The following is a 20,290-nucleotide window of genomic DNA, read 5'->3' as shown; positions in this document are numbered from 1 at the left end:
TTATAAATACAAATACAATTGTCAATTAATTTCGAGTTTTTACGTTTTAAGTTCTTTCACGTCCATCTTCGTACAGTACTCTAATACCTGTCAAATCTAGAATTTTAACATGGTCATTGATTAAACTGAGAAATGCATTCAAAGCGTGACGCAAGTACGTCAGAATGAGTTTCTGAGGGAATTATGACGAAATTTTACCACCTTATCCAGTCTGAATCTTGATCATCTCTATGTATTTGATTTTACATATTATATTTATGGTTGGTTGGTTGGATTTTAGTTTAGCGTCCCTTTCAGCAGCAGGGGTGCCCACAAGGGGGGTTATGACGCAAATTGCGTCATTGAAATATTTGGGGGGGTTAAAAATCTATATAAATATGTTTGAGGGGGTGTAAAAATTAATCGAAAAGATTTTTTTTCATGGAAGAACACCTACGGATAGACAATTGAGGGGGGTGCGTCATGGACATGAGGGGGGGGCACCACTGTCAGCAGCAATATGAGACGGAGGAACTCTACGGACGGAGCTACTCTACAACTTGACGTTGGATCAGAACCACATGAACATCTTTGTAACTTATAAACTAATTGATAAAAATCGCTGAAATTTTATACAATGCAAATATTGATACGACGGTATTGTTTGACATACTCTGCAATATCACTGGATATACAGTGTTGGTAATTTCAAATCTACATATTAAACGAAAACTAACAATGTCATACTTATTAGTCAGTGTCGCCAACCAAAGACGCAACAATTTCACTAATATCCAAATTTTAGAGGATTTTACACAGTAAAAGTGCAAATGAAACGGACGGTGCAATGCGCATCAAAGTACCTTAGTGCCAAACACTATGATTATGACATGATATATTTTGAATGAATAGGAACAAACTTACAAAGAATTGAAATTTTGACTTTTTTCGAATAGGTTGATTTGGAAAAAGTACTTAGACAGTATGTATCATGTCTAATCAAATACATAGTTTTCAAAAGACATAAAGATCATAATTCTGTTTACAGAAATTTTATATCTCAAACTATTCCGGAGATATGAAAAAACATGGGTAGAGATTGCAATACAACGTATTTGGAGAAACTTTTTGTATACTAATGTGTATTTCTTCTCTTTGCTTTTAGAACATTATAACAGGAGTTTTTGGTAGCTGTAATTCCAATAAGTTCTCGATTGTTATTTTAAGCTGTGTTACAAACTTTAACAATGTTTATCATATCTCCAGAACGGTTTGAGATATCAAATTGCTGTGAACGACATTATGATCTTTACTTCCATCGAAATCTTTCTATGTGATTGGATATAATATGGTACTTATCTAAACACGTTTCATGAGTTTTCACTTAAATTGGAGGTAAGAGGTCTGGCACATAAAATTTCAATTGCAATTGATCGAAAATGTGTTTCAGGCTTTTTAAAATTTCGGCTCTTAAAGGGGACAACTTCCAGTATTAAAAGTTTTCGATTCTGTATTCTAAAAATGCTTAAAATGGTTTATTCAGAAATTGATGGTTATTCGCTTCAGTTTGAGGCGTGAAGTTCAATATATAAACAAATAATTTTAAAAATCAGTAAATATGCATTGCAACGTTTTCGACAATTCCGCATCTGAAAGGGAAAATTGGGACATTTTTTTTTTTTTTACAATATTCAAATTTCCGATGTTATATTCATTTAGAGTGAATAATGGGCACTACTATTTGTTCTTTTATAGGAGTTTGTCATTTGCATTAGGAAAAATGTTTAAATAAACACCTAACAGCCGAACTCCATTTGGAGGGCAGGAAGTCGGTTAGGGGATCGGGTTCCTATTCGCTCCCCATGGATACATCCCTGCTTAGACTTTTACTTAAACGCATATAACTCAAACTCTAATTAAAGTAGAAATACCAGTTATGTCTCAATTAAATCACAATTAAATAGCCTTTCCTTCGGTAGAATATATGTTTCATTCGAATAGTCTACATCCAAAACAGGGAAGTTTTGAAAATTTCCCGACAGAAATGTTTCCTGATTTTACTCGCTTATACCGTAACAACATTCTTCGGAGACAAACCAGGGTAAAAGTGAGGGGGAACGCGGGTGGACGCCGTTCCTCCGCTTCCAATACAATATCTAAGGCGTCCCTCCACTTCCTAGAAAATTACAATGGGCAAAGATAGATACGGGGGACGGCGTGACCGCATGGGCATCTCTGATATGTTAAAATTGGGGGGGGGGAGACGGGGACGACTAGAATGCAAGTAGACTCCAACTAAAGTTACGTCAAAATTATGAGTAAACTGGAATCTACTTTACTAATGGCATCCGCTCTTTCTATCTGTAGCAACACAATTCACCATTTTTTTTCCCATTTTGCCGAAAAAAAAAAATGTTTATATATAATATTGTTCTTAGGTAATTTCTTCACCTTGATATTCCTACCGGTGAATTCTTGCTCAGTGTTCTTAAACGCATTTGCAGCAGTGTAGTTTTATAGTCCTCATATAATTTCTTCATTTCGCAGTATGTTTTTGAACTTGTCCAATGAACCATCCTCGTTTACTTCGTTTTCCGTTTTAATGTCTAAAATGTACAGCTTATTTTTGCTGTCATCCGGCTTCTCAATGTATTATTTCCATCTCTCACAAACTCACTTCGCTCATTAAACACTCATTTCTATCTTTAGTTTCTATATTGTCATAGTAGTTGTCCCTTGCTGCCCTTCTACAGTATTCGAATGAAATTTACTCTCATATATAATACTCAAATTTCTCTATCTTTTTTAAATTTCTTTTGTCACCTTCGCTTCTATTGTATGTTCCCTGACTTTGTAGATTTCCCTTCTTAATTCGGAGATAAACTTTCTATACAACCTTCCCTTCCCTTCTCCGGTCTCCTTTCGTCATGGAAACCAATTGTTGCTGGTTAAGCAATGAAAAAATTGCGTGCTTGCAGCCGAGACTACTTAGACTAATCAAGAAGCGTAATTTTAAAAAATCCTTCTTTGAAAGTGACACGTCAGGCAGACATTCTGATCACATTAAGCTAATGTTTAAGAACAAACATAACTTTAATTTGTTCTGCCTATGTTTTTACTTCTTCCATATAGATCTAAATACTTTCATTGATCCATTTATCTCGTACTCAAAATGTTTGCGGGGCAACGCGTCCCCCTGTCCCCCCGCCAGAGACACCCTTGGCGTGACGTCCTCCTACCTTTTCAGGTCCGCTTTTACCTCTGAGACAAACGAAACAGAAACTATACATACCACGTTCCATTTCAAACATACTGTGTAAATATTGTTAATTGCTTTAGTAGTATCTGAAAAAAAAAAAAAAAAGGATGTTCTCACTTGTTATGAAAAAGTGGAAAATTGAATTTAGCAAAGTGGAAGCTAATATTATATTCATAATAATCATTTATACGCGACATTTGAATTGCAGTTACTGTCTTTTGATATATATTATTCTAGAAATAGTATTTTGAAAATTTGTTACTGAAAATCCCAGCATTATAATGTATGAGGTTATTATTTGGCTACAATGTCTCTGTGACACTTAAATCAATTAGGTTATAACATTTTATGTGATAAAGACATCCTATAAGTTAAGTAGCGGTATTTGTACCTTTAATAGTGCTTTAAAAAATGTTTCAACTTTATTGTCTATTTTCGTGCAAATTGGCCGGGTAGAGTACGGGAGAGGCAGTGAGTGGAAGTAGGATTTAATTTCCCATCAGAAATACAAAATGTAACATTCACGCTGTTATTTAGACAAATATCAGATTTTTAATGCATATATTAAAAACAAAACAAACAAACAAACAAACAAAAAAACAAGTTATGACAAACAAAGTCAGGAAACGGTAGTCAGGAATGAACGCAACATTTCCATTGTATCTTTCAAATGTAATGGGTATGTCCTAGTCCCTAGCATTCTATAGTGGCGGAAGAAACCCCCCAAAAAGTCCCAAATTGAGGACCGCCATTACTAGGGATATAACAAAATTGCCAACTAAGTTTGTAGTAATTATGGCACTGGTTTTAATATGATCATATATTTAATTTCAACGAAGAAGCAGAAACTAAGGTTATAAGGCCGATATTTCTGGAGTTTTGTCTATTATAGAGGAAGGAGGAGTATGTTGGAATTTAAATACATGTAGTTGGCAACTGTGCAGAATTTCAGCTACCTACCACCTACGGCGCTAGTTGCAGGTAACAGGCCCGTAGCCAGCCCCCCAAAAAAGGGAGGCCGGCTGAAGTTAGGAGGGCCCGATTCAACCATAATTGTAGTTCATCACCATATTATAGTTCATTTGCAAGCCTACCGTGAAAATTTTAGGGGGTCAGCAAAAGTTTAGGGGGGGCGACCCCCCTAGACCCCCTGTGAATACGGGCCTGGCAGATAAACACACAAATGGCTACTCATTTGGAAAACTGGTCTCGCAAAGAAGTCTGCTCAGTTATTCGATTTCTGCGGGCGAAACATGTAACTGCGGTTGAAATTCACCAGCAGCTGGTAGAGTATTACGGAAAGACTGTAATATCTCGTCAGCATACCGCAAAATGGTGTCGAAAGTTTGCGGCTGGTAGAGAAAACGTTACCGGCGGGGAGAACAATGGCCGACCCCGTTGGGACAGTTTCCTTGCGACACCATCGACCATCCTCCCTAAAGGCGGCCGGACTTCGCTACAAGCGACTTTCAATTGTTCCCAAACTGGAAGAAGCACCTAGGAGGCCGTCGCTTCAAACGAGGAGGTGAAATACTTCGTGACAAAGTGGATTAACACGCAAGGACAAGACTTTACCAGGAGAGATTCTTCAAACTCATCTCACGATGCGACAAGTACTTCAACCGATATGGAGACTAATGTACGTACTACCTGTTGGCTGTATTGGTTGTATGAAATATAATATATTCATGTTTCACTGCACCTTACTTTCTGATCATCCCTCGTATATTACGGTATACGGTATACTAAATATCTAACCCAAGCATAAATTTTAATAATAATAATAATAATAATAATAATAATAATAATAATAATAATAATAATAATAATAATAATAATAATAATAATAATAATATATCATCATCATCAAAAATTATTGTATTATAAATCCATAATTGGAGGACTTAACGTAAAACTTAACGGATTAAAAATAAAAATTAATTTAAAGGAAATATAATTGATTAAATTAAAAATTGATCTAAGGAAAAACAGTTAAATTAAAATTAAAATTAATAAATTGCAATTAAAAATAACAATTTTTAGGATTGTTGTGAAATGTGAAAGCTCATATAAAATTTAATAGATAAAATTAAAGATGTGGGAAAATTAACTGGTAATCAAAAAAGTTACTATTTTCAATTTAAATTGATAATAATAAAAATAAAATTAAAATGTCATAAAAGTGACAAAACGTCAATAAATATATTTATTGTTTATTTACATACGTAGTATTTTTGTATAGCTGTTAGTTTTCCATGGAATAGAATTTTTAAATGTAATAGTAATTGTATCTATATATGACATTGTATAATCGATCTGTAACGTCCTTCACAAAATTTGCTAACAGCCACTGAATGCAAGGAATGTAACAAGCAATTATAACTGCTATGTTGACTACGACTTGGGACAATTTAGAGAAAAGAAGCCTTCGTTAATTCACTTCCGTTGTAGAATCAACTGTGAAATTTTTTAAATAATCTACAAAAGAAGTCTTGCAGTCTATGCATTTTACATGGTTTTCGAGAAAAATTAACGGGTTTCTTTTAACTATTATGAGTTGAAAATTAACTCCGGCAAATTTAATTGATTAAATTAATAATTAACAATTAATTGATAATTTAATCGTTAATTTCTGAACGGATTTCTTATTTTGTGTTACGTTGACGCAAATTGATACTGAATGAGGTCAACGATCAAAGATATCCGTGCGAAGAATGTGGTGTGGTTGGCATCTCTGACCGTGATATTAATACAAGAAAAAATTTGTTTGTCATTGGCTCAGGCAGGGGGGCGCCGCAAACTGAGATTACGAACTATGACGAACACCGTGTGACGTCATGAGGTAAGCACAGCCAAGCCAGTAATGCCAGATTGTGGGAAATTTCCCGTAAAATGCGAAATTCTGAGCACTGGCGGGAATGCGGGAATTTTTCTTTAAAATAGGCTGGAAACGGGAAATGGAGACATTCTCAACTTTTTCAAATACACCATAGACGAACAAATATTCCATCATATATTGTATCAAATATTTCATCAAAGTGGAATTTGAACATTTATGATACCAAGTTGTATGCAACTTTTGGGTTGGCTACAACATTTGACACCTCTAAATTAGAACTTGTTCTATTTCTACCCAACATTATATCAAAGAAAACAAACGAAAATCGCAATGAGGTGGCACTAAAATTGAGTATGTGGACACGGAAAGCAATTGACATTATTTTGATGCATACTAGCATTAATCTGTTTTGTATAACTATAAAATTAAAGAATATTAGGGCTAAGTACCACAGGCGACTTCCCAAAATTGGCGTAGATTGAGAATATTCCGTGACTTTTTTTTTTTTTTAAAAAAAGCAAACTTTTTTTTCACTTTTCTTGATTTAAAAGATTTCTTAAGACGTTCTGGCATGTTATTACTTTGGCGCATGCTCAGATTATTGCGTACAGATTGACAATATGCCTGTATATGATGTGTATGGAATGATCATGTGCTATCTTGTTATATGTAGTTATTTCTTTACGAAATTAATTCGTAATGCCTTAAAAATTGTTTCTTATTGTAGGAGTTGCATTCATGAGTGCAGATTCACTTTACGAGGACTTTCTTTAAGGGTCTTCACTTCAGCGAAATTAAACTACCGCTAATTTTAGTTTTTCTATAATATCTTCAAAACTAATAAATATATTCGAAAAGCAGAAACGTAGTGAACTAGACAATACAATTGTGCATGTGATACTTTTACTACAATTCACTATCTGTTTTTGGTATGCCGCTATTTACATAACCCACAAAAACTGTTAAATCTATTTACAGTTGCAAATCGAAAGCAGATAGATGAGTTGTGATAACGATATCACACACAAAATCGTATTGTTTAGTTTACTACGTTTCTACTTTTCGGGTATTTTTTATTTATTTTGAGGATATTACAGAAAAACTCTAAAATTAGCGGTAGTTTAATTACGCAGTAGTGAAGACCTCTAAGGTGTAACCACGCATCGGACGAATATCATTTAAAAAGAGACTGCAGGAAAAGCATCTTACGATAGGTGCCCATTAAAAGCGAGGATGATATTTAACCGATTCAGAGCAGGAGCACAGCATGGGACCCACAAGTTAGCACAGGGTTTTGTTCGCAAGAGGCAGAGGCATCAATAGCTGAAGGTGAGAGCCAAAATGAGGGTAGCGAAAAACACTTGATGTTGCATAAAATCAAAATAGGTTAGAGTGCGTAATATTTTCGCATTTCTAAATATAAATTAGAAGTTTCCTACACTGAAAAATTCCTTGGGAATTAAATATCCTACAGAACCCTCGTTAATATGTACTCTCTCATTTTAACTGTAAAACCTAACATTTGGTAACTGTTTAGTAATGGGGGGCCAACACTATCGAAGACTGAAAACAATGTGCCGTGCGAGACTCTAACCCGCCTTTACTCGCTAACGCTCGCTCGGCAATATTAAATGAATTAAATGTTATTAAGCTAATCTAACCGAATGTTAATAGAAAATCGCAAAAAAGTCAATTAAAAACCTGCCCCCCCCCCCAAAGCTAAACAATAGCCAAACACTTTTATGATGGACTATTTATTCTTAATCAGTGCCCCAAACTTACAAAAGTTACTCGAAAATTAACTGAATTAGAAGAAATTTAAGCATCGGACTAATAAATAGAATGTAGATTCATACGTATTTACTAAACAAGAAAGGAACCATGAAAATAAGATTTATTTGGGAATAGCAATAAAGGAGGGAAATGAGACAGAAGTAACTGTGAATAATCATTCCATTCATTTCTACAACCTCATTCATATACAACCTTTTTGCTGCTTTTTTGGTGACGGAACAGGCAATGTGCTGCAACACAAAAATCTTTAGGCCAAAACAACTGAATTAATTCTGGCTTTCCTGAACATAGCATTCTCTTCCAAGCCATAAAGAATGGCATAGTGTTCGTTACAAAAAAGTGTACACAGTATTTTTTTAAAAATTTGTTTTTTACCTTATCATGCATAACTATAATACCTTTTTATACTACGAGAATGAATTCCATTGTACATCATAGTCCGTCTAAAGCGGTATTTTTTTAAAATTGTTAACTACTAGATGAAAACTATATCTATTTAGGTTAGCGGGAAATTTTGCATCCCATCGGGAAATTTTGTGGCTTTGGACGGGAATTTTGCTGTTAAAAGACTGGCATCACTGAGCCAAGAAAACACTCGCTTCTGCTTACCCGGTGACGTCACACATCCAACGATTGGGCTGGCGCAACCTGTAGTGTATATACGAACCTTGGGCTCAGGCTTTTATGCAACATGTAGTTCATATATTAAATCTGTGGTTGAGCCTCACCTCTTTTGCGTCTTCGAGTCATTTTCGCCAAGTAATAAACGAATAAAATTAGGAAGCGAACATTTTTGTTGGAAAATTTTCAAAACTTTCCCTGTTTTAGATACGTAGTTTTCAAACTTATACCAAAGACAAGTAGACTTAAATGCAATTGAAAGGAAGTATACTTCTACTTTAATTTATATTCATATTTCTACTTTAATTAGAGCTAGCATTTGAGTAAACGTGTACGATTTTGTCAGAAGTTGAAACTCTTACTTAGTATAAAAGGCAGAAGTTTTAAATATGTTGTTTTCTGCCAAACGAAGAGCAGTCGAATTGAGTTGCGAAAATTTGCTTGAGCACCTATTTCGACATACTGAATAAGATCAAAGAATAAAATAATATACGTATATATATATATTTTCCTGCCACCCGAAGTTTTGCTTGTGAATCGAAAATAAAAGACCTCTCTGTAATGAGAGCAGAGGCGTCATTTAGGGGGCAGGAGGGGACAATTGCCCCCCCCCCAAGAGTTTAAGGAATACATATACTTTAATATATTGTCTACTAATATACTAGTACAAAACGTGAAAATCTTATGTCGGTGGTCCTCTTGTCCCCCTCAAGCGAAGTCTGAAATGGCGCCCCTAAATGAGAGACGTGGTTGGGACAGTACTTTTCTCATTCCCTTGACACTATTCCTGAATAAACACATAACAAATGTCAATAAAGCTTCTCTAGACACAAATGAAGGGAGAAGAAAAAGATTCAATCACTCATTCGTCATGTGCTATACATGCGTTTGACATCAGAAGGGTCATCATTGGCTCCTTCGGCTATCGAGTGTACAAAAACAGTCAAGGAGCATAGTACTCTTATTTTTACTTTGTTATACAGTAACTTACAGTTGAGTTGATTTTAGTTTATCGTCCCTTTTAGCAGCGAGGCTATATGAGACGTGGACCTACTGATTAACGTGGAATCCGAACCACATGAGTTCCCGCCGGGAACCGAACCCGGCTCGTTAGGGTATGTTGATCTGTGCCCGGGTCTGCCACGCCAAAGGCGCGTACGCTAACCGCTTAACCACGAGGGGGCTCACAGTAACTTACAGTCACCAGGGAACATCGCTATAGGCTATATGTCCATCATGTTGTTTTATGAATGATTCTTAAATTAACTGACCAATACAAATATACATTTGCTATACCATAGTATGAAGTAAAGTACCTAAAAGGAAACAAACAAAACAGTGTCATGTGTACACTATGGGTGAGAATTCGGTTCATGGCCTGCTATTTTCTCAATTATTATTGAACCCGGAAGTGGTAGTGGATTTCAATCACTTCTGGTTTTAAAAAGATTAGAGTGAAGATAGATTAATTCATGGGACGCTTAATTGATTGCAGAAAAATCCTACTCGCTATATGTTATTATTATTGTTTACTCTATAGCGATTAACTTTAAAACTGAAAGTGATTCATCTCTGGCACTTCAGGTTTTAATAGAGGATTAATAGTGAAGATGATTCCTATTTTAAAAGAACGCTAAATCGATTTCAAAACAAGTTAGTTTCATTTCACAGTTGTAAAACTATCATAGACTCCCAAACTATACGAATTTAATATTGAAACATATCTATAACTTCCAGCTGAAGAAAGGGCTAGTGAAAGATGTAACCTCTTATGTAGTAAATTACTGCCTCTTCTATTCTTACATTAGTAGAGAAATACAGAAGATTGATTATTTTCTTAAGAATAAATCAATTGCACTATCTTTTACCGTCTTTGTTCTATGACTATCAGTGTTGAAACCGGAATTGGTTGATTTCTACCACTTTCAGCTTAGATAAAGGGATAATGAAGGAGGCGAAACCTATTCTTGGGACGTCAAATTGGTAACAAAATATCCCTCCTCATATCTCTTAACGTTTCTGTTCTATATAAATCAACATTGAAACCGAAAATACTGGTAAATGTCTACCATTTTAGTAGAATGTTACGGATAATACGGATAAATATAGTATATTTTCTTTACACGTTGAATATATTCCAAAATATCGCTTGCCGCACTATCTATTATAGTTTTTTTTTTTTTTTTTTGTATGACTATCAACGTTGAAACCGGAAGTACAAGTAAATTTATCACTTCCGATTAGCAGAGTAATACGGGTAGACATCATTTGTCGCTATCTACTAGTTATGTATAGTTATCTATAGTATCTGTTCTATAGCTATCAACATTGAACCCGGAGAACGCAATGAACAAGATGGAATCGAGTCTTTGGACACTCAATCGATTCTTTAAAAGTTTCTCGCTTATATCTTACCGCTTTTGCTCTACAGAAATCAATATTGAAACCGGAAGTACTTGTAAATTAGAACCACGGCCGATTTTGGTAGGGTGTTAAGGATGGTTATGGTACGTTTATTTCAAACACAGAATTGATTTTAATAGCTGTGTTTTCCTATCAATTTTCTTTCTTTCTTTTTCTTTCTTTCTTTTTTCTTTTGTTCTGTGGTGATCAACGTTGAACTGGAGCCCGAAATTATTCATTTCTACCACTTCTGTTTGAATATAGGGTTAACGGAGGATATGGAACCTATTCTTGGAATGCTTAATCGATTCCAGGAAACTGCTTCTCGATACCGCTTCTGGCATAGTCTGGAAACGGTTCTCGCTATCTCTTATCCTATCACTAGGGCCCGGATAATTATTTAATTACATATTTTTGTGGGGGTTATATTTTTATACCAAATCAGGGTAATAATGTCATTTGTGACCCATAGTGCCTAAAAACACCCATTTGAAAGTACATATATTTACATATTTTACATTTATGTACATATAATTACATATTTTACTGATGACCACATAATTTTACATATTTCTTGGGATTTTTATGTTTTATAGGGATTTTTCGTACAGAAACTGTTCAACAATAGACTTTGAAAAGAAGAAAACAGTCGCTTCTCTTTGAATTTAAAGTGCTTGCTTTATTTTTAATTTTTAATTTTTATTTATTTACTTATTTATTTATTGTTTCACTGCGTTTCACCCTTTTAAAATAGTATTGAAGCGTAGTTTGGCGGATTGGTAGAGAGAGTTGGACACAACCTGATTTGATTAGCAATCGTACACTCTCGGTCGCGGCAGTAGCGCTCACATCCTTACGTGAAATTAATAATTCAATCGAATTACTATCGCGACGCGGCTTTACGATTGCCTATCGTGTTTTTGTCGCAAACTCGCCCCACTAATATTTTCCTTCAGCGAAAAATATAAAATCAGATGGGGAAGTTTGCATTCACGCAATTGATAACACTGAACTCTTGATTTACAAAAGTGAAGCGCCTGCCGCCACAACGCATGCCGTAGGGAAAGTGTGAGCTATTTTATTAATATTTAATCTCCTGTGCTGTCAGCAAATCCTGTTTCCAAGATGCCAAAGGACAAAACCTCGTTGTCAATAAGACTTAAGCATTTCACGGAAGAGTTTGAGCATTTTTCCACAGATGGAAAAGTGCTTTATTGCCAGGTTTGTGAGAAGGGTGTCTCATGCGCTCAACATTCCCAAGTTGTGCAACACATATCCATATTACGCCATCAGACCCGAGTTTCAAAACCTAAACTACAAAAGCAGTTGCTAGTAACTGAATCTCAAGCTCAAAGTAGTCCAGGGCCACGGAAGTCTCAGTTTTCAAGTGATCTGTGCAGTGCTAAGGTATGTGCTGATACCCCTATTTTGAAACTAAACAATACAGTTCTTCATGAATTTCTGCAACAATACACACACGAAACAGTTCCAGATGAATCTACAATCAGAAAGCATTACGTGCCTGATTTATATGTGGACACAATGAACTCGATTCGTGAGGAAAGCGATGATGGTTCTATTTGGGTGTCAATTGACGAAACAACTGATGTAGAGGGGCGACATGTTGGTAATGTTGGAATAGGTTTGTTGAAAGATAATGAAGTCAGCTAGCCTATCCTGTTAACTAGTGATTTGTTCCCGCGATGCAACCATCAAGCCATTGCAAAACTCTTTAATGATGCTATGGGACTTTTGTGGCCTGATGGTATCAAGCATAACAATGTCTTCCTTCTAGTGACTGATGCAGCACCGTACACGTGCAAAGCTGCAGAAGCTTTGCAAGTATTGTATCCGAAGCTGTTACATTTAACTTGTCTTGCCCACGCATTTCATCGTGTTGCAAAATTTGTTCGTTCTAGATTTTCACAAGTGGATGCATTAATTTCAAATACAAAGAAGGTATTTTTGAAGGATCCCAGTAGAGTTGAGAAATTTAAAGAACTGTTCCCTGAACTAACTCTTCCTCCTCAGACGGTACTAACGAGGTGGGGAAGGTAGATTGATGCTGTGTGTTACTATGTTACGAACTTTGATGCAGTGAAACAAGTGTTACATTTTGATTCTGGAGATGCATCTTCCATAGAAATAGCGAAACAAATGTTTGATGACGGGAAGTTGAAGCATGATATTTCCTACATTCAGAGCAATTTTTCATGTCTCAGTAGTACTATTTAATCCTTGGAGAAATCATCATCTAGCCTTTCAGACAATCTTGAAATTGTTCGCTCAACAGTTGTTTCTCTGGTAGGTGTGAAAGGACCGGTTGGGAATGCATTGAATAAGAAGATAGCTTTCGTTTTGAAGAAAAATCCAGGCTATAAGACAATCTATGTTATTAGTGGAGTGTTAAGTGAAGCTAAATCCATGTCGTGGCTATTGAGCACGCACCTTCTGATTTGTGCAAGTTTAAGTATGCACCAATTAATTCGTGTAATGTTGAACGATCGTTCAGTCAATAAAAAGCTCTGTTGCGTGATACCAGGAGAGGTTTTGTGTTTGAAAATTTTAAACACATTTTCGTTCCTTACTGTTACGGAGATCGACTGTTGAAATAGTGAAAAAATTAATTGAGAATATTTTGTTCTTCACGATATTTTTTACTAAAATGTTTTGAGTGTGTAATGTACGGGAAGGTTCTATAACGCTGGACGCTCATTAGATGTACAATGGCATAAACAAAGTTTTCGTAAAAATTCCTTCCTAAATAAGGTTAATTAAGATTAATTAGAGATTAGAGAGGATAGGCTATGTTAGGGTAGGTTACTATCTGTTGTACAGGTGGGCGGGCCAATGTTCTAGAATTCTCCCGTAATGTACAGTTGAACGACCTTTGGATGATTTCTGAAAGTATAAATATGCAGCAAGACTTTGTGTGAAGTGAAACGACCATTTAGTGCATAGAAACTCTTTTATACGCGATAACAAGATAAGTTTTCTGATTGAAAATTTGAAACACATTCTGTTTCTTAGTGTTGCGGAGATCATGCTGGAAAAGTAACAGGTAGTAAACATTGTAATTGAATAAATATTGTATTTACCACATCAAATGTAGAAAACGTAATAGAAAATGCTGGTATTTTCATTTTACATATTTTGCTCTTTTGGAAGGGTTTTATTACATATTATGGAGATTTTATGTACATATATATGTACATATTTTCATTGTTTTTAGTACATAATTATCCGGGCCCTACCTATCACTTATGCTCTATGTGAATATGTACTGAAACCGGAAGTTGTAGCAGATTTCTATCATGCCCAGTTTTAGTAGAATTAAGGATGGAGTTGAAATGTATCGTTCGAATGCTTAATCGATTTCAGGAAACAACTTTTCGCTAAAACCGAACTGCTAAAATTTAGATACCGTTTTATGCCCAATAATGATCAATATAACCGGAAATGGTTGATTTTTACCACTTCCGGTTTGGATATCACCTCCCTCAATAAACTTGATTCCTAACTTTTGACACTCTACATCTACCACAAAGTTCACTTGACGCGACCTGGGATCGAACCAGAGATCCCAAGCACTAGATGTGAATGTTCTAGCGCTGAGACAGCGATCCCGAAAATATTACTTGTCGACGGGATCAATATATATATAATATGACACAATGTACGTGAGTTTTGTATGTTACTGTTGAGAAATAGGCCTTAAAGGAAACATTTTTAAAAATACCGGAAAAATACTTAAGCGGCTTTGAAAAAGAAATTCTGTTGATTTTGTCAGTCTCGGTAGATGGGGCTGGAGCTGAATAACAGCTGATTCAATATGGTGGCACCACTATTCTGTTGCACCAACTCCACTAAGAAGGAACAGTGTGGAGTTATTCGACTTTTATGGAGTGAAGGTGTGAAACTGGTTGATATTTATCGGAGAATAAAGACGAAGTATGGGGACGTCATCTGTCACACCAGCAAGTCTACGAGTGATGCAAGAAATTCACAGAAGGTACGATTTTGTTAACTGATGCTCCCGTACAGATCAGGCTCAACGAGTTCTCATAGAGGAGTCCATAGCCGCAGCAGATCGACTTACTCAGGAAAATCGGCATATCACACTTTCTGAAATGATTTTCTTACTGAATATGAGCTTCAGTTCAGGACAACACATAGTGCATGACGAACGCTACATAAAGTCTCTATCAGGTGGGTTCCTCGATAGCTGACGCATGAATTGAAAGATCGTCGGGCTGACACATGTCAAGAGCTGCTGAGGCTTTATGAAGAGAAGAATGAGGATTTCTAGTTCGCATTGTCACCGAGGATGAAAGTTGGGAGCACTATTTTGAACTGAAGGCAAGAGTGCAAGCGAAGAATGGCGACTTTCGTCTTCACCGAAACGTAGCCAGCCCTCTGCAGGGAAAGCCATATTGACTGTATTCTGGGATAAGAATGGTCCTATTCTGAAACACTACATATCTTCACCTACCACAGTGACTAGTATTACCTATCGGGTGGCGCACGAAAAACCGGCCCACCTCAGACAGGCAGGCTGCGCATTATCGTCTATTGATCTATTGTTGCGACAACTTTTTATTGTCTACTGTTGCGACAACGCAGCGAGATGTATTCTCTACAAGAAAGAATCGCAATAATGGAGGCGTACGTGTCTACCGGTTCATTTAAAGAAACTCAGAACATTTTTGTAAGGAAGTTTCCTGGCGTTTCCGTTCCGGTAAAGAGGAGTATACAGGATTTGGTGAAGAAATGGCGCACTACAGGTGCAGTGCGGATACGAGCTCCGTCTGTTCGTACACCTGCTGTTATCACGGATATTCAAGCAAGAATTATCCAGAATCCAAAGGGAATTACCGCAACAAGTAAACATTTCGCATAGGTCTTGTCAACGTGTCTTAAAAGATCTACGGACGAAGCAGTACAAAGTGACATGTGTCCAAGAACTGAAGGAGAGGAATAAGCAAAAACATGTGAATTGCTGCATGTGGTCATTTGAAGTGGTTTATAATGGAATGTTGGACTCAAAGCTGTATTTTGCGAATGATGAAGCCTGGTTCTATCTGACACGGTATGTAAACACCCAAAACAGCAGATACTGGTCAACAACCAATCTTCATAAAATTCATGAGGAATCTCTTAACGATCAGTGCTGTGTCAGTAAGTCGGATTGTGGGTCCCATGTTTTTTGAAACAACAGTAAACAGTGATGTCATATGCGAATATTTGAGGAATTTTACGCGCAGTTGACACCCTATGAACGTTCCTATGCCTTCTTTCAAGAGGATGGGGCGACCTGTCACACTTCACTTAGTCACTAACACGAATTCATGAAAGATTCACAGAAGAATGGACTGTCAGCAAAGGATTGTGGCCGCCGCGTTCGCCGGACCTAACCACTTGTGACTTTTGATTTGATTTTAGTTAAGTTGATACTTGTGACTTTTATCTGTGGGGTAATCTAAAGGGAAACCTATACTTGTATACGTAAATAATCCCAAAACATTAGAAGACTTGAAGGGCAATATTCGTAATGAGATTTTGGCAATTGATGGTGTAGAGTTGCGCAAAGTGTATAATAACATGTTAATGCGCCCACAAAAATGCATTGAAAAACAAGGTGGTCTTTTCAGCATCTACTGTAAAAGACAAGACAAAATCACAAGAACACTTCAGTAAATAAAGGAAGTAAGTGAAGTAAGTGCAGTTCACTAACCAAACTTCGCGCTTTGTATGTATTTGTGTATATACTCGTGGCGTGCCGGGCCGGTTTTTCATGCTCCACCTTGTACAATGACCCTCTCAAAAACTATATGAAGCCAGTAATGTAGGTGATTGCTGAGTTCAGGTGTTTTGATTCAACGTGATAACGTATGTCTTCATTATTCCCGTACAATCATGAAAATTATCGACAACTACGCTTCAAGTACCTCCCACATCCACCATATTGGCCAGATTTAGCACCATCAAATTTCCACATTAAACGAGCACCTTGGATGGCAGAAGTTCATGTCTTATGAATACGTCCAATCGGTGTGCACGAGTGGCTACAGCGTTAACAATAAGAATTTTTCTTACGCGATATCGAAGCAATTGCTATTCAATGGCGTAAAAAGTCCATTGAACTGGGTGAGAACTATGTGGAAAAATAGTGTACAACAAACATTCTCCCCGTAGCAAAATAGTGGAAAAAATCATTTTCGGTTTTTATTTGATTCTTCTTCGTATATTTCGAAATACTAGTAACAAAATTTGCCATAACGTCAGTTTGTTGATGTTTCGAAAAGACATGCCTTACATGAAACTTATTTGTTGATTTTCTAAAATAGGGTTTAACGTCACTGTTTATTATTATTATTATTATTATTATTATTATTATTATTATTATTATTATTATTATTATTATTATTATTATTATTATTATTATTATTATTATTATTATTATTTGATTATTATTATTATTATTATTATTATTATTATTATTATTATTATTATTATTATTATTATTATTATTATTATTATTATCTTGTCAATTATCAAAACTTAAATGCAGTAATATTAGCCATTGGGGACACATTTTAATGGGTTTCTCTAGAAAACATTTCTGGGTGTTTGAATATAATTAATGGCGAAGTGAGTATTTTTTTTCTTAGATTGTTTGAGAGGACTAAAAATGAAAAAGTTTATAACGTTCTCATGAATTTCTATGGATAGAATAAATTTCAGTGATTAGGATCAAAGATTTATACGGAAAATATTTTATTGGCAATGGTTCGATGTTCATCAACAAAATATTGCAATAGCTGTAAGAAACAGGGTGTTTACTGCTCTGTTTACAATTCTTTTATTAGATTACTTTTCAGTTTGTTTGTTGGTGTCAAATCTTGCAATTTTTACCATTCGATTCGATTGGTATTTGTGTGCCTGTCCATCTGTGGGTCCGATTGTTTCACGTTAACTTCCGTGAAACTTCACTGATTCTAACTAAAGTTGGTGTGTGTCTTCCTTCAACACACAGAAATATCTCTATTATTTGCGGTTGAAATACATGAAGAATAAAGGAGTAAAATCGTGCCCAAGTTGCAAGTTTGAACATTTGCATACAAAACATTTTACAGAATAATTTACCCCAAAATTATCCGATTTTGACAAAACAGTTTTCTTTTGTATAGTTTTCTAAGGGGGATTCAATGATCTGTCAATAATAAAAGAGTGAATTCCCTTCCTCAAATTTAAGAAATATGACCAACGAAAATTTTATTTTGAAAGGGTTTTTGATTTCGATACAAATTGACGAATATATTGTTTAAGAATTCCGATTCATCTCATCTGGATAGATCTAACATTGCAAAAGGATAAATGATTGATTATACCCCCTCCCCCGATTTATTTTGAAATGTTCCATGCTAACTTTCATAAAAAAAATATTCGATGTTGTTAGGATTTGAACGTCTTCTTTGAGGCTTTCTCACAGTACTCACTTCTTGAAATTGAAAACTGCCGGGGATGAATAATGAATACCTCTCCTTTTATTTTTTAAAAAAGTGTTCCAGGATAACTATTCAAAAAAAAATTAATACAATATGGTCATATTTTGTGAAACTTCACAATCATCTACACTGCACGAAAATCGATCGACAACGGGAGAACTTTTCTGTCTTTCTCCCAACCCTTCTCCCCCCGCTGAAAAACTATGTTCAACGATTATGTACGTATTAGTTATTCCGTTTTGGTACATTATGGCGTATGTTAAGTCTATTGAGGGACTCCTTACATAATTCTTGAGTTGAGTTGATTTTGAGTTTAACGTCCCTTTTCAGCAGCGAGGCTATATGAGACGTGGACCTACTGGTTAACGTGGAATCCGAACCACATGAACTCCCGCCGGGAATCGAACCCGGGTCTCCCGCGCCAAAGGCGCGTACACTAACCGTTTATGTAAGGAGAGCCACGGAGGAGCTCTCCTTACATAATTCTTATTGCTTGGAGTTGAAGTCTGTGAAAACTGAGAAGCTATTCTCCCCCAATACACACACACACACACACTATGATTTAATATGAATCATGTTTTCACATATTGAGGCATGTGTGTGTGTGTTATGTACGTGCCTGTTGTAAATAGAACTAACATCATCCGATTTATGATTATTTGCTATACTGATGGGACTGGAATGGAACTAATAAGAGAATGAATCTGCCCTCCTCTCTTGTTTGTAAATAAAGAACTTCCCACCCTGAGAATGTCGTAAGAATATTCTGATTTTTGTTAAACATAACGCGTGTATTATTTAACATTAAAGACTTATCCTACTTGTATGATTCGGGGTTCAAGTTAGTGAGAACGAGAATTGAGGATCGCTTGCTTCAACAACGTACAGCATCTCTAGAAAACTAATAATAGCATTAAAACTAACGTATTTTTGTTTAGTGCCTAGGGACCTAAAGTGCATTAGGCCTTATGAATGTTCGTGGTTACGACATTTCAAAAAATACGTGTAACGAAGCAATGCTGATTTAATTTTATATACATATAAAATAAAATAAAAATCTATTTCTGTGATGCAAATGCATAATGAAGATACCGCCATGCAGCAACGTTACCACCATTCTTGTTACACACACACACACACACAAAAAAAAATGTGAAGATTGTATTTTTTAAAAAAATAGGCCATTGTGAGCTTCTGAGGATAGATGGCCGGGTGTGTCTCTGAAAACATTGGAGGAAAGATTGACAAGGAAGATATCATCTGAGTGATTCAGTGGCGTAGGGAAGGGGGGCCCAGAGGGGCCGCCCCCCCCAAAGAGGTCCGACAATGTAGATACTTTGGTACTTTGACGTTTGTAATTTTTTTTATATATTTTTATGTTTATATATTTTTTGTTTGTAATGTTTCTATATGTATTACCTGACCAGCGAACGAGTGCGGGCGGCCGGTTTTGGAACTAAAATGCAAGCAGCAGTGTTTCTAACCGGATTACTTGTAATCAATCTATCACAGTTCTTTTTGCCCTCTTCGTAATAAACCACTTCACGCATATGCTCAAGTCAGGGACGGATCCAGGGGCGGGGCGATCGGGACGATTGCCCCTCCTTCCAGAATAAGATATTTTTTTTATTTTAAAAATACAACCTAAGAATTTTCACCTTTGTATTATAAGTGTATAATAAAACTTAAAATAGGTAGGCCTACTTTTTTTTTGTTTTACGTTGCAGAAGTCAAATAAAGCAATAAATTGCAAGAAATTACTTACATTGGCGTTCTTGCTCAAAAAAATGTCCACCTTCGAAATCACAGGTGGCCATTTCTGTTCTAGAAATTGCACACAATAACTACTACTCCTTTTCTAAAGTTGTTTTACTTTTTCTTTTTTTC

The sequence above is a fragment of the Thermobia domestica genome, chromosome 9 (assembly GCF_964235325.1).
Source record: "Thermobia domestica chromosome 9, izTheDome1.hap1.1, whole genome shotgun sequence".
NCBI lineage: Eukaryota > Metazoa > Arthropoda > Insecta > Zygentoma > Lepismatidae > Thermobia > Thermobia domestica.
Note: the sequence above shows the minus strand (reverse complement) of the source record.